Here is a 15,927-nt window from a genome sequence, read left to right on the forward strand (position 1 = left end):
AGGTAACTAAAAATAACTATTTTATATTTTGTCACCCTATTATGTGACTCAGCACAGCGTGATGAGCGCTGTCAATATCTTGGTTGGTGAGTAAAATAAACACACACAAGCCAAACGAACCAGCACTGCAACAAATGAATATGTCTGGATCACTCAAATTTAACAATGTCTTTGTCCACAGTTAAGGACTGAAAGAGATTGCCCAAAGGAAGACATTATATAGCTACTATACAATAGGCATGTAGATAAAAAATTCCCCCTCCCGAAGCATCTCTCTATAGATATTGGATGGCATTGGATGGTATCGTGAAGTTTCAAGGTCACCAGGATCTAAATCTAACCATATTGTCCTACATTACCTTATCCCCTGTCACAGAGGTAGAACAAGAAGGCCCGCAAAGGTCGTAGCTTGCAAGGAGAGTACGCAACAACCTCAGATCAATGCAACAACCTCATCAAGCTCAGGAATTCAACTCTTTCAAACTAAAACCATAAACGAAACTTCGAGTGTTCGCAGCGACTATAGAGAAAGGTTTAACGTTTGGATGTGGAGTGCATTTAAAGCCCCACATTGAAAAACATCGTTTTCCATCAAGAAAACAGGATACAGCATGACAGACCATGGTCAGAATGTAACATGAGTTGGTGTAATTTACCTTGAAGCATCATGTGTATATCTTGTATGCCGTCCAATATGCCATGCATTTGTTGGACTACCGTAAAGGTTTGCCTAATGGCGCTATGGGCTCCCTTGACATAAGTGGAATTTTAGGCACAACCTAAAAGCGCCCTCCCCACCAACAAATAAGAGCAAGGAACCTTAAATTCTTGTTGGGATTTCAGAGAAATGAGCTCTCTATTTACACACGAAATGTACCCCAAGGCAAAGGAGCCTACGTGGCATTAGGCGAATCTTTACGATATGCAACTGGTCAGTTTATACTCTGTCGCTTTATTGCGACGACTGTTGCAAGAACATCAACTGAAAATTGTATAGATGACAGCAGAGTAACTGTTTGGAGACCTTTCTAAACTCTTACGGAAAGTCAATGACTATAGCAGACCATATATGTTTTGCAGGATATTGTTTCTGATGTAAGAGAGAGTATCTGGTGACAAACTGGTCGACTGGACACTGAAACATGGAAGAAGAACTCTTGAAAGACGCTTATAATTTACATTGACCATGTGGATGTGCCAACCAGAAGTCGGGACCAGACGTGTTGATACAGAACATTGGACATCAGATTTGAGAACAGCTCTGCAAAAAAGTGTATTCTTGTGGTTGGGGACATCAGCATGGTTACTGTTTCAACATGTTCAAAGCAATATGCATTGTGCTTCCCAAAAGCATCTCCTAAAGATTAGCAACCCTTGCCCAGTGATCATTACCCTTACTCCGGCATATAGAAGGATGTGACACTTCCCTGAACAAAATCACATGTAGAAGAGCAGATTATATCGATACGAGTGTTTACTTTTTTATGAGTTAGAGTTAGAGTTACAGTTTAAAGTTCGATTTAGAGTTAGAGTTGCATTTTAGAGTTAGAGTTACATGTTAGAGTTAGAGTTACATTTTAAAGTTCGATTTAGAGTTAGAGTTGCATATTTTAGAGTTAGAGTTACATGTTAGAGTTACAGTTACAGTTTAAAGTTCGATTTAGAGTTAGAGTTACATTTTAGAATTAGAGTTACATGTTAGAGTTAGAGTTACATTTTAGAGTTCGATTTTAGAGGTAAAATGAGTTACATTTTAGAGTTCGATTTATAGTTAGAGTTGCATTTTAGAGTTAGAACTGCATTTTACAGTTTGAATACAAATCCTCATCAAGATTGGGAATTCGCCTCGTCCAATAAAATCAAACTATATGTCCCCCGTGTCTCTCCCCTCTTACCAGGTCTAACAGTAACATAAGCTGATTTATGAATATGGACACCATACCATTGGCGGATTCAGGATTGTAAAAATGGTTAAATTGCATGGGCTGAAAGGCTAAAAATTGCCTAAAAACTAGAGTGATTTTGCAGATTTACCGAGAGGAACTGGTGCCGCGGATCTGCCCCTGAATTCGAACTATTCACATGCCCGCTGCAGAACTGAAGAAATGTCAAGGAAAGTTATAAAATCCATGACAAACAAGCAACGATATGGAGGCCTTATATGTTTTACAAGACATTGTTTCTCTAATAGTATACAGATGTCAGCTGATAAGCTGGTCCAATGCACACAGAAACATTAAACATGTTAAAGAAGAAATACTGAATACTGAAAATTCTATAATATATAATGTTGAGACTTTATAAAACTTGATTACCTTGCCAGTGGTTGGTGTCATTTCTCTTTCTCTTTTACCATTACTGCTGTTTCGCAATTTCACAATTTAATTTAAAGGGTTATATAAAGGTAAACAAGACTGTTTGAAGTACCCTTCATACAAGTATAAAGATCATCCCATATTTGATTAATTAATTATCGAGATTGATCTGATATAGTCCCGGAATCGATAATATCTTAATCTTCAAACACTTCAGATATAGAAATGTGTCTCCGTCTAATTTTGAAATTAAAACATCCGTTATTTACCATTAACTAATTGAGTAAATCACTATGACTCCTTTTCTGTGTACATTATGAAAAATTGTAACCAGTGTTTGTTTGTATTAAAATTAGGATAAAACCTTTGCTATAGCCAGTTGTAGTTGCCTTGATGGAACAACGAATATATGGGTCTACCTTTGCATTGTGGTATATACCTAATAATAAATATTTTAAGCTAAAACACACAGAACCACGCGCCTTTACATCGAGTACAAATACTGCCAATCTATGGACACGTTCGCCAACCAAACACACTTTGTTAAACCAGGCAAAAAAGAACCAGAGTTTGCCTAAAGCGCAGTTCAGTCTCTAAAAGAAGTAATTACTGGGTCAGCATACCTTATTTTCAACTTGACATCCCATGACAGCAGAGTGCTGAAAGAAAATAGTGCAACCCAATATGTATTTAAACGTAGGACCAAAGAGCCATGAACAAATTCGAAGCTTTTGTTCGCAATTCGCCCGAGTATGGTTTCATTCGGCCGTTGTTGGCTCCAGAGTGTCTCCCATATTCAACTACGTCACACTATGACTTGACAAGTCCACAAAAACACTCCATATACACCAAACCATGGCCGCTCGCTTCGTGTATTGTCCGCTTAAAACTAAGTAAAAAAAAAAAAAAGATTCTTTCTTTACCATGATAAGTTTAAGGGCATTTTAACAATAGGTTTGGAAAACAGGCAATAAAACCAACACTTCAATCATTTATATAGGTATAGCTTTGATTTATTATAGCCAACCCTGTATACCTTAGTACAAAGGTGATTAAATTTCTTTGCTAAGACAAGAGTTGTCAAAAACTGTGATTTGTAGATTTTGTGTGTAAAAGAGAATATCGTGAATGCTCGATGATAACAATTCCTTAAACATCATTTTTAACACGTCATCTTTGTATCTGCTACAGAAGTTTAGATATGTAGATGCATGTAGAACAGGTCCATAGAGGTATAGATAATAAAACAACAACATTCGGGACTGACACTGAGATATGAACTTACAACATTAATTGACTACTTGAGCGTTAGAAATTTAAAGAGTCAAACATGAACTATTTCTTTGGGTCCTTTATGTTTACGTTCCAGAATGGTTTGCAATATTTGTGGTAAAGCCCTATTAAATTGCTATATGAACGTATATTGTAAACGAATTTGTATAAATTGTAAAAAATAACCAAAAGGTATATTAAAACAGTTATACTCTTACATGTCATAATATGTTGAATAAAGTAATATTTTGTGGAGTTTCGTCTGTTAAATGAGGCGTTACGATGGTTACTGTTTTATTACACTATTACATTCATGTTAAAAAAAAAATCATTTTGGTAAAAATCAGTTGCAGAAAATACAGAATGAACTTCTTTTATGTTTGTCTTATTAATTAAAAATAACCCAAGTTGAAGTTTTGCCAACATTTTGGGCATGGTGACTTCTGCCCTTAATCAAGAACTACTAGCTCAAACCAATCTTATCAAACAGGCTAACCATATAGAAGCGTCAATATTGCAGAATCTGATCATAGATCAAAGGTCATTTATCATGTTTATTATAGATTTGAAAACTTATGAGACAGGAGGATGCCTTATCATTGTTATCTTAATGATCTTTGCTTTTTATTATTTGGACAAAGGTTGGCACGCTTGTTTGGTTCAATAGACCCTATCCGGAACCACCAGTAGCCTTTTACAGAAAACACACAATATTTGTAAATAGATATAGGCTGACATTATACTTGTTAAAATTTTATGGTATACTATTTTTAACAAAAATATTATTGTCATCTGGCTGTTCTAGTTTGCTATAGACAAGTGTTTCTATAGCAATATTATTCTAAGGAAAATCAGAACACCTAATCCGTGATACAATAATTCAATTCAACTTTTGTTTAGGGCCAGCTCAAGTTTGTTATATTTTCGGAAATTGTATTACAAAGAATACATAGGCCTAAAAGATAAATCATACATTCAAACGACAGTCTATAGATTCTGAGAAAATGGACAAAACGATGGTATTAATTAAGTTTGATAGAATATAACTATAGGCATATAGTATGATAAATGTGAAAACCCCATACAAAGAAATACAAAGTTAAATCAACAATATTCAATAGCAATGATAATAATTGACAGCAGTTAACAGGCAAGACAGGGGTGCGTGGGTATATACAATTATACATTTGAAAAACAGAATGACACTGATGATCCTATACCTATAGTTGTGGCAAACTGTATACTCATTTAGTCTTAATAGTTTTAAAAAGGCAAATGACATGATTGTAATTTGTACGTGAGGAATTACCTCTTCACCTGAAACTTCTCGAATATTCTAAATCCCTTATAGCTAGTAACTAGTAATTTTGTTCCACCATTACCACAAGCGGTATATATCCACAAGCATCCACAAGTGGAACTTGCAGGACAGAATTAAAGATTCAAGTGACCTTGAATTTTCGACGTAAAGTTCGCGTCCTCTTCAGAGGGAATCCTGTAATGTTCTTCTGAAAAGGAGTACTATACTTAACATCTCAAATTCAAAGTTGAATGTTCAATTCTGTATTGAAAGATTATGTTTCAATGACCTTTGGATATTGGCTACCAACAGGTATAAGCTTATAATGCATAATTTTGATTACCGTGAGTCGAGTATGGAGCAATGTAGCACCAACCAAACTTACAAAAGAAGAAGGTTTGTTCAACTAAAATCCATTACCAGATTTGAAATTTAATAATTAAATACACCATTTATTTATTGCATTGCACTTTCGTAGAAATGCTGCGATGTACAGCTAGTTGAAGTTCTATGTATTGCAAAGCTATATAAGTATGTTTTACTGCAATCAAGTAGATTCGATTTGAAATCACCGTGTGCTCTAGATCGGTAAACATGAGTACGATAGGATTTTAATATTCCCTACAGGAGACCTTTTCAGGGGGCTGATCTTTCGGCACTCTATAGCAAGTGCCATCTCAAGAGCAACTAAACAAGATGTTGTACGGTTCCCCGAGTGTATAGTGACACAATCTTTTGTTTATAACGAGTACCATTTTAGAGTAACCAAATAAACAAGAGATTGTGTCACTATACACTAAGGGAACCGTGTGACATCTTGTTTAGTTGCTCTGGAGATGGCACTAGCTATAGAGTATATCGAAAGATCAGTGAGTGCCATTTTAGAGCAACTAAATCGGAGTATCGAGCTCAGTCCACTAAAAGGGACTTCTCTGAGGAAACATTAAAACCTATTCAATCAAGTAGATTGCAATGCAATGAAAATACCAAGCACAATGAATTTTCACGGGATTACACGGGACTGAATCAGTCATTGCTGTGAATGTAAGAAGCATTATCTCAGAGAAATAATGAATTAATCACTTTCCGATATTTAGTACAAAATAATATATCACACAATTTGACACAAAGTTAGTGTACACAAATCAACAAGTAAAGAGCAGTGTAAACTTTAAAACATCTTTCTTTACGCCCTCTAACCGCTGATCAAGCTTATCTATACACTTTCGTGGATTATGGAAAACATGCTGCATTATTTCTTCTTATAATTATTTATAACTATTATTACAAATACTATTTTGACGATATCGTTGGCTTCACAGGTCAAACTAATCTTCCACAGACCGTTGAACAGTGACGGAATGACAAAAGGGCAATTGTTAACCGACGCTCGGACGTGCCACGCGACTTGGCTATTGTTCCTCTGGCCTTCATTAACACACCTGAATTAGTGCCGAACAAACTATGACAAAAATATATCATTTTTGGTGATCAATTAACAAAGCAACAAGGTGCCTACTTCCGATCGAGTGCATTGTTTTGTTTTTATCACAGTCTGATGCACATGAAATGGAATAATTGAGCACAGGTAGACGAAGAAGTTTTTGTAACTGTGAAATGAATCTGTTTTAATTCGGCAATAATCCTCAGATGTGGTTTTATTACCGTAAAAATCGGAAACACCGTCACCTCGGTATTGTACCTAATTGAAGGATTTTTATGCAAATTGTATCAAAAAGACGTTGTTTGAACTGTTTTTGTTTTAAGGTGTTGTGCAAATAGAAATATCGCATTTTTTGAATGGTCATGACTAGAGAAAAGGTCAAGAATAACATAACTAAGAAAGTACTTTGGAAACTGTTTTTTTTTTTTTTTTTTTTTTATGTGCATTAGTATAATATTTATTTTAGATTGGACACAATTACTGCTTGTTAGTAATATATTTAGACGTCTTCGAATTAAATCGTATATATTCAAGATTAACATTATTTCCTGCGAAGTTTGCTTTCGGAAAAACAACCATAACTTGTCGATATAAATGTTTTATTTCAGAGCAACCTTTTGTTCATCTAAATTAAAACTAAGCTTATTAGATTTGGCCTCTATTATAAGTATACCCAGGACTAAAAATAATACTTAACTCGATACAATAATCCAATATTCTATAATACGTTATACTTTTAAGTTTGAAAACGATAAACGTAAGAACTTAATTCGATACGGTAATCCCATCCTCATTATAATTTTGCTTTCATTTTTAAAACTAAAAGAAAATGGCTTTTCGCGTAAACCCATATAGTTGCCCGGCAGCTACAGTAGATTGACAGTAGTTGGCATGGTTGACGGTAAAACTAATGGCTTCACCTTTAAAAGTGTATTTAGGTTAAGACGTTGAGACACGCTTTGAAGCGAACGATTAAATTTGACCAGAAAAAAGGGCCTTGCCGTGGTTACCTGAAGAGATGAGGACTTAGTATACCCCCACAGCAATCAGCATGTACAACAAAAATAAGTGCGTGCATTTGGCATTGTTTTAAAACACTAAAGGACATTAACATGATCACTAAACATGCTAAACACTAAGAGTCATTTGTGCTCATTTGATCACGTTCATGGGGGAAGGCTAAATCTGACAGGTACAGAAGTATACCAAGTCACTTGCAGGGGTCGCTTATGGTACTGTTGGTACATATCCAAGTAGCATATTCCTTCTTTTATTTCCTAATGATCATCATGTCGTGCAGCTTTCAGACGCTGTCAGCCTTTTCTTGTCCGGGTCTCTTTGTGCTGTTAAAAGTCCCCATTCCCTTTACATGTCAACGGCCACGTCAACATTATCAAGGCCATGAACCTGTAGGAACCGTGCCACATGTCCAATAGTTGGCTTCATCTGAAACTGTGGTATGTGATATTAGACATGTTGTTGCACGGTTCCTAGAGGTTCATGGCCTTGATAATGTTGACGTGGCCGTTGACATGTAAAGGGAATAGACCCGGACAAGAGAAGGCTGACAGCGTCTGCACGACATGATGATCATGGCTGCCAAGCATCAGGATTCGGAAAATAAGTATATAATCTTTCAGAAGTTCAAGATGGCTATGAATGCCCTTTCAAACAATCTTCCAGACATGGTTCTTCAAGGGTCTGGCCTTACTGTTGGCGTATAGGGGGAAATTAAACAGTGACTCGTGCTGACGATAATACCTGTCGCATTCAATGTATGTCCACCCCATGGATACTTTCAAAAGTTTCATATGACACATGATTCGAGGTTTGGAGTAATTATTTTCTACCCATGGTAAAATTAGAGCGTTCAGATTTGGATTGGGAATGGTGCCCGTTAAACCACTCCATATCAATCCACGTAGCAGCTTTATGAACATGTTTTCTTAGATTTTCGTTTAAACATTTTAGTTTATTCGAAAACGTTTGACAATTTTGCATTGCCATCATGTTTGAAATAAACACATTTTTTTTTTTAATTGACAAAAATCCGTCGGATGCACGCGACTCCCGCTTGGATGGGCATAAATGAGGCTTAAAGCAAGTTCAATTCTATTTGTTTGAAAACTAAGAAAGGTATAACTTGCATAAACAAACCTGGGTACGATTCCGTGCGCAATTGTATGCAGTGGGGGATATGAATCTTTTCGAACCTAAGACCATCCATCCGAAAGGTAACTAAAAATAACTATTTCATATTGTCACCCTAATATTATGTGACTCAGCACAGCGTGATGAGCGCTGTCAATATCTTGGTTGGTGAGTAAAATAAACACACACAAGCCAAACGAACCAGCACTGCAACAAATGAATATGTCTGGATCACTCAAATTTAACAATGTCTTTGTCCATAGTTAAGGACTGAAAGAGATTGCCCAAAGGAAGACATGTACATTATAGCTACTATACTATAGGCATGTAGGGAAAAAATTCCCCCTCCCGAAGCATCTCTCTATAGATCCTGGATGGCATTGGATGGTATCGTGAAGTTTCAAGGTCACCAGGATCTAAATCTAATCATATTGTCCTACATTACCTTATCCTGGTGTCACAGAGGTAGAACAAGAAGGCCCGCGAAGGTCGTAGCTTGCAAGGAGATACGCAACAACCTCAGATCAATGTAACAACCTCATCAAGCTCAGGAATTCAACTCTTTCAAACTAAAACCATAAACGAAACTTCGAGTGTTCGCAGCGACTATAGAGAAAGGTTTAACGTTTGGATGTGGAGTGCATTTAAAGCCCCACATTGAAACACATCGTTTTCCATCAAGAAAACAGGATATAGCATGCCAGACCATGGTCAGAATGTAACATGAGTTGGTGTAATTTACCTTGAAGCATCATGTATATATCTTGCAAATACGGTTACTCTCCTCTATATGCCGTCCAATATGCCATGCATTTGCTGGACTACCGTAAAGGTTTGCCTAATGGCGCTATGGGCTCCCTTGAAATATAAGTGGAATTTTAAGCACAACCTAAAAGTGCCCTCCTCACCAACAAATAAGAGCACGTAACCTTAATTCTTGTTGGGATTCAGAGAAAGGAGCTCTCTATTTACACACGATATGTAGCCCAAGGCGAAGGAGCACATCATAGGCGAATCTTTACGGTATGCAATTGGTCAGTTCAGGGCCAGAATTTCGGCGTGAATCAGAGAATCGATTCTCGCAAAGATTCTCGTAAACAGATTTGGGTGAATCAAATTTGATTCCCGCAAACATTTATAGTTTACACAGAAGTTGATTTGCAAGAATCAAATGATTCCCGTATTTTTATTCTGCAAGAATCAAGATTGATTCTCGCACTGTGAAACGAAATTCTGACCCTGCAGTTTATACTCTGTCGCTTTATTGCGACGACTGCTGACAGCAGAGTAACTGTTTGGAGACCTTTCTAAACTCTTACGGAAAGTCAAAGACTATATAGCAGACCATATTATGTTTTGCAGGATATTGTTTCTGGTGTAAGAGAGAATATCTGCTGACAAACTGGTTGACTGGACACTGAAACATGACAGAAGAACTCTTGAAAGACGCTTGTACGTATACATATTGACCATGTGGATGTGCAGACCCGAAGGCGGGGCGTGCCGATACAGGACATTGGCTATCAGATTTGAGAACAGCTCTGCAATCGGCAATAAAGAAGGTGTATTCTTGTGGTTCGGGGACATCATTTAAATTCAGCATGGTTACTGTTTCAAAACAATATGCATTGTGCTTCCCCAAAAGCATCCTCTACAGATTAGCAACCCTTGCCCAGTGATCATTACCCTTACCCTGGCATAGAGAAGGATGTGACACTTCTCTGATCACAATCACATGCAGAAGAGCAGATTGGATCGATACGAGTGCTTACTTTTTATGAGTTCGAGTTAGCGTTGGAATTAGAGTTAGAGTTTCATTTTGGAGTTCGATTTAGAGTTAGAGTTGCATTTTAGAGTTAGAGTTACATGTTAGAGTTAGAGTTACATTTTAGAGTTCGATTTAGAGTTAGAATTGATTTGTGAGTTAAATTTTAGAGTTCAATTTAGATGAGTTGTATTTTAGAGTTAGAACTGCATTTTGCAGTCCTCATCAAGATTGGGAATTCACCTCGTCCAATAAAATCAAACTATGTGTCCCCCGTGTCTCTCCCCTCTTACTAGGTCTAACAGTAACATAACCTGACTTATGAATATGGACACCATACCAGTGGAGGATTCAGGATTGTAAAAATGGTTAAATTGCATGGGATGAAAGGCTAAAAATTGCCTAAAAACTAGAGTGATTTTGCAGAATTACCGAGAGGGACTGGTGCCGCGGATCTGCTCCTGAATTTGAACTATTCACATGCCTGCTGCAGAACTGACGAAATGTCAAGGAAAGTTTTAAAATCTATGACAAACAAGCAACGATATGGAGGCCTTATATGTTTTACAAGACATTGTTTCTCTAATAGTATACAGATGTCAGCTGATAAGCTGGTCCAATGCACACAGAAACATTAAACATGTTAAAGAAGAAATACTGAATACTGAAAATTCTATAATATATAATGTTGAGACTTTATAAAACTTGATTACCTTGCCAGTGGTTGGTATATTTCTTTCTCTTTTACCATTACTGTTGTTTCGCAATTTCACAATTTAATTTAAAGGGTTATATAAAGGTACACAACACTGTTTGAAGTCAGTACCCTTCATACAAGTATAAAGATCATCCCATATTTGATTAATTAATTATCGAGATTGATCTGATATAGTCCCGGAATCGATAATATCTTAATCTTCAAACACTTCAGATATAGAAATGTGTCTCCGTCTAATTTTGAAATTAAAACATCCGTTATTTACCATTAACTAATTGAGTAAATCACTATGACTCCTTTTCTGTGTACATTATGAAAAATTGTAACCAGTGTTTGTTTGTATTAAAATTAGGATAAAACCTTTGCTATAGCCAGTTGTAGTTGCCTTGACGGAACAACGAATATATATAGGTCTACCTTTGCATTGTGGTATATACCTAATAATAAATATTTTAAGCTAAAACACACAGAACCACGCGCCTTTACATCGAGTACAAATACTGCCAATCTATGGACACGTTCGCCAACCAAACATACTTTGTTAAACCAGGCAAAAAGAACCAGAGTTTGCCTAAAGCGCAGTTCAGTCTCCAAAAGAAGTAATTACTGGGTCAGCATACCTTATTTTCAACTTGACATCCCATGACAGCAGAGTGCTGAAAGAAAATAGTGCAACCCAATATGTATTTAAACGTAGGACCAAAGAGCCATGAACAAATTCGAAGCTTTTGTTCGCAATTCGCCCGAGTATGGTTTCATTCGGCCGTTGTTGGCTCCAGAGTGTCTCCCATATTCAACTACGTCACACTATGACTTGACAAGTCCACAAAAACACTCCATATACACCAAACCATGGCCGCTCGCTTCGTGTATTGTCCGCTTAAAACTAAGTACAACTAGAAAAAAGATTCTTTCTTTACCATGATAAGTTTAAGGGCATTTTAACAATAGGTTTGGAAAACAGGCAATAAAACCAACACTTCAATCATTTATATAGGTATAGCTTTGATTTATTATAGCCAACCCTGTATACCTTAGTACAAAGGTGATTAAATTTCTTTGCTAAGACAAGAGTTGTCAAAAACTGTGATTTGTAGATTTTGTGTGTAAAAGAGAATATCGTAAATGCTCGATGATAACAATTCCTTAAACATCATTTTTAACACGTCATCTTTGTATCTGCTGCAGAAGTTTAGATATGTATAGAGGTGCATGTGGAACAGGTCCATAGAGGTATAGATAATAAAACAACATTCGGGACTGAGATATGAACTTACAACATTAATTGACTACTTGAGCGTTAGAAATCTAAAGAGTCAAACATGAACTATTTCTTTGGGTCTTTTTTATGTTTACGTTCCAGCATGGTTTGCAATATTTGTGGTAAGCCCTATTAAATTGCTATATGAACGTACATTGTAAACGAATTTGTATAAATTCTAAAAAATAACCGAAAAGTTATAGTATACTCTTACATGTCATAATATGTTGAATCATAGATAAAGTAATATTTGTGTGGAGTTTCGTCTGTTAAAGGAGGCGTTGCTGTTTTATTACATTATTACAATTATGTTCAAAAATAAATATCATTTTGGTAACAACCAGTTGTAGAAAATACAGAATGAACTTCTTTTATGTTTGTCTTATTAATTAAAAATAATCCAAGTTGAAGTTTTGCCAACATTTTGGGCATGGTGACTTCTGCCCTTAATCAAGAACTACTAGCTCAAACCAATCTTATCAAACAGGCTAACCATATAGAAGCGTCAATATTGCAGAATCTGATCATAGATCAAAGGTCATTTATCATGTTTATTATAGATTTGAAAACTTATGAGACAGGAGGATGCCTTATCATTGTTATCTTAATGATCTTTGCTTTTTATTATTTGGACAAAGGTTGGCACGCTTGTTTGGTTCAATAGACCCTATCCGGAACCACCAGTAGCCTTTTACAGAAAACACGCAATATTTGTAAATAGATATAGGCTGACATTATACTTCTTAAATTTTTATGGTATAATATTAATAATAAGAAGTAGGTTATACTATTTTTAACAAAAACATTATTGTCATCTGGCTGTTCTAGTTTGCTATAGACAAGTATTTTTATATTATTCTAAGCCTGAAAACCAGAACACCTAATCCGTGATACAATAATTCAATTCAACTTTAGTATGTTTAGGGCCAGCTCAATTTTGTTATATTTTCGGAAATTGTATTACAAAGAATAGATAGGCCTGAAAGATAAATCATACATTCAAACGACAGTCTATAGATTCTGAGAAAATGGACAAAACGTTGGTATTAATTAAGTTTGATAGAATATAACTATAGGCATAGTATGATAAATGTGAAAACCCCATACAAAGAAATACAAAGCTAAATCAACAATATTCAATAGCAAATGATAATAATTGACAACAGGTTAACGGGGATGCGTGGGTATACAATAATACATTTCAAAAACAGAATGACACTGATGATCCTATACCTATAGTTGTGGCAAACTGTATTCTCATTTAGTCTTAATAGTTTTGAAAAGGCAAATGACATGATTGTAATTTGTGCAATTGTACGTGAGGAATTACCTCTTCACCTGAAATTTCCCGAATATTCAAAATGCCTTATCTAGTAAGTAATTTCGACCCACAATACCACAAGAGGTATATCCACAAGCATCCACAACAAGTGATCATTGGTGATTGAACAAACTTGCAGCACAGAATTAAAGATTCAAGTGACCTTGAATTTTCGACGTAAAGTTCGCGTCCTCTTCAGAGGGAATCCTGTAATGTTCTTCTGAAAAGGAGTACTATACTTAACATCTCAAATTCAAAGTTGAATGTTCAATTCTGTATTGAAAGATTATGTTTCAATGACCTTTGGATATTGGCTACCAACAGGTATAAGCTTATAATGCATAATTATTTTGATTACCGTGAGTCGAGTATGGAGCAATGTAGCACCAACCAAACTTACAAAAGAAGAAGGTTTGTTCAACTAAAATCCATTACCAGATTTGAAATTTAATAATTAAATACACCATTTATTTATTTATTGCATTGCACTTTCGTAGAAATGCTGCGATGTACAGCTAGTTGAAGTTCTATGTATTGCAAAGCTATATAAGTATGTTTTACTGCAATCAAGTAGATTCGATTTGAAATCACCGTGTGCTCTAGATCGGTAAACATAATAGGATTTTAATATTCCCTACAGGAGTCCTTTTCAGGGGGCTGATCTTTCGGTCCTCTATAGCAAGTGCCATCTCCAGAGCAACTAAATAAGATGTTGTACGGTTCCCCTAGTGTATAGTGACACAATCTCTTGAGTGTCATTTTAAAGCAACTAAATAAACAAGAGATTGTGTCACGATACACTAGGGGAACCGTACACCATCTTGTTTAGTTGTTCTAAAAATGGCACTCGATATAGAGTACCGAAAGCTCAGCCCTCTGAAAATGACTTCTCTTGAGAAAATTAAAACTTATCCAATCAAAGATACTATCTTTGATCCAATCAAGTAGATTGCAATGCAATGAAAATACCAAGCACAAATTTTATGTCTTGCAATCAAGTTTAAAGATTTTTAGATGCATGGAACTGATTCCCAATCGTCGCTTTGAATGTTACTAACCATTATCTCAGAGAAATAATGAATTAATCTTCGAATAAATTGTCACTTTCAGATATTTAGTACAAAATAATCTATTACACAAAATTAGTGTACACAAATCAACAAGTAACATGAGTAAACTTTAAAACATCTTTCTTTACGCCCTCTAACCGCTGATCATGCTTATCTATACTTTCGTGAATATAGAAAACATACTGTACTATTTCTTCTTACTTATTATAATTTATAACTATTATTACAAATACTATTTTGGCGATATCGTTGGCTTCACAGGTCAAACTAATCTTCCACAGACCGTTGAACAGTGACGGAATGACAAAAGGGCAATTGTTAACCGACGCTCGGACGTGCCACGCGACTTGCCTATTGTTCCTCTGGCCTTCATTAACACACCTGAATTAGTGCCGAACAAACTATGACAAAAATATATCATTTTTGGTGATCAATTAACAAAGCAACAAGGTGCCTACTTCCGATCGAGTGCATTGTTTTGTTTTTATCACAGTCTGATGCACATGAAATGGAATAATTGAGCACAGGTAGACGAAGAAGTTTTTGTAACTGTGAAATGAATCTGTTTTAATTCGGCAATAATCCTCAGATGTGGTTTTATTACCGTAAAAATCGGAAACACCAATCACCTCTCTATTATACCTATTTGAAGGATTTTTTATGCAAATTGTATCGAAAAGACGTTGTTTGAACTGTTTTTGTTTTAAGGTGTTGTACAAATAGAAATATCGCATTTTTTGAATGGTCATGACTAGAGAAAAGGTCAAGAATAACATAACTAAGAAAGTACTTTGGAAACTGTTTTTTTTTCTCTTAATTTTGTGTGTGCATTGGTATATTATATATTTTAGATTGGAGACAATTACTGCTTATTAGTAATATATTTAGACGTCTTCGAATTAAACAGGATCAACATTATTTCCTGCGAAGTTTGCTTTCGGAAAAACAAGCATTTCTTGTCGATGTAAATGTTATGTTTCAGAGCAGCCTTTTGTTCTTTAAAATTAAAACAACTAAGCTTATTAGAATTGGCCTCTATTATAAGTATACCCAGGACTAAAAATAATACTTAACTCGATACAATAATCCAATATTCTATATAACGTTACTTTTAAGTTTGAAAACGATAAACGTAAGAACTTAATTCGATACGGTAATCCCATCCTCATTATAATTTTGCTTTCATTTTTAAACTAAAAGAAAATGGCTTTTCGCGTAAACCCATATAGTTGCCCGGCAGCTACAGTAGATTGACAGTAGTTGGCATGGTTGACGGTAAAACTAATGGCTTCACCTTTAAGTGTATTTAG

The sequence above is a fragment of the Amphiura filiformis genome, chromosome 12, assembly GCF_039555335.1.
Source record: "Amphiura filiformis chromosome 12, Afil_fr2py, whole genome shotgun sequence".
Lineage (NCBI taxonomy): Eukaryota > Metazoa > Echinodermata > Ophiuroidea > Amphilepidida > Amphiuridae > Amphiura > Amphiura filiformis.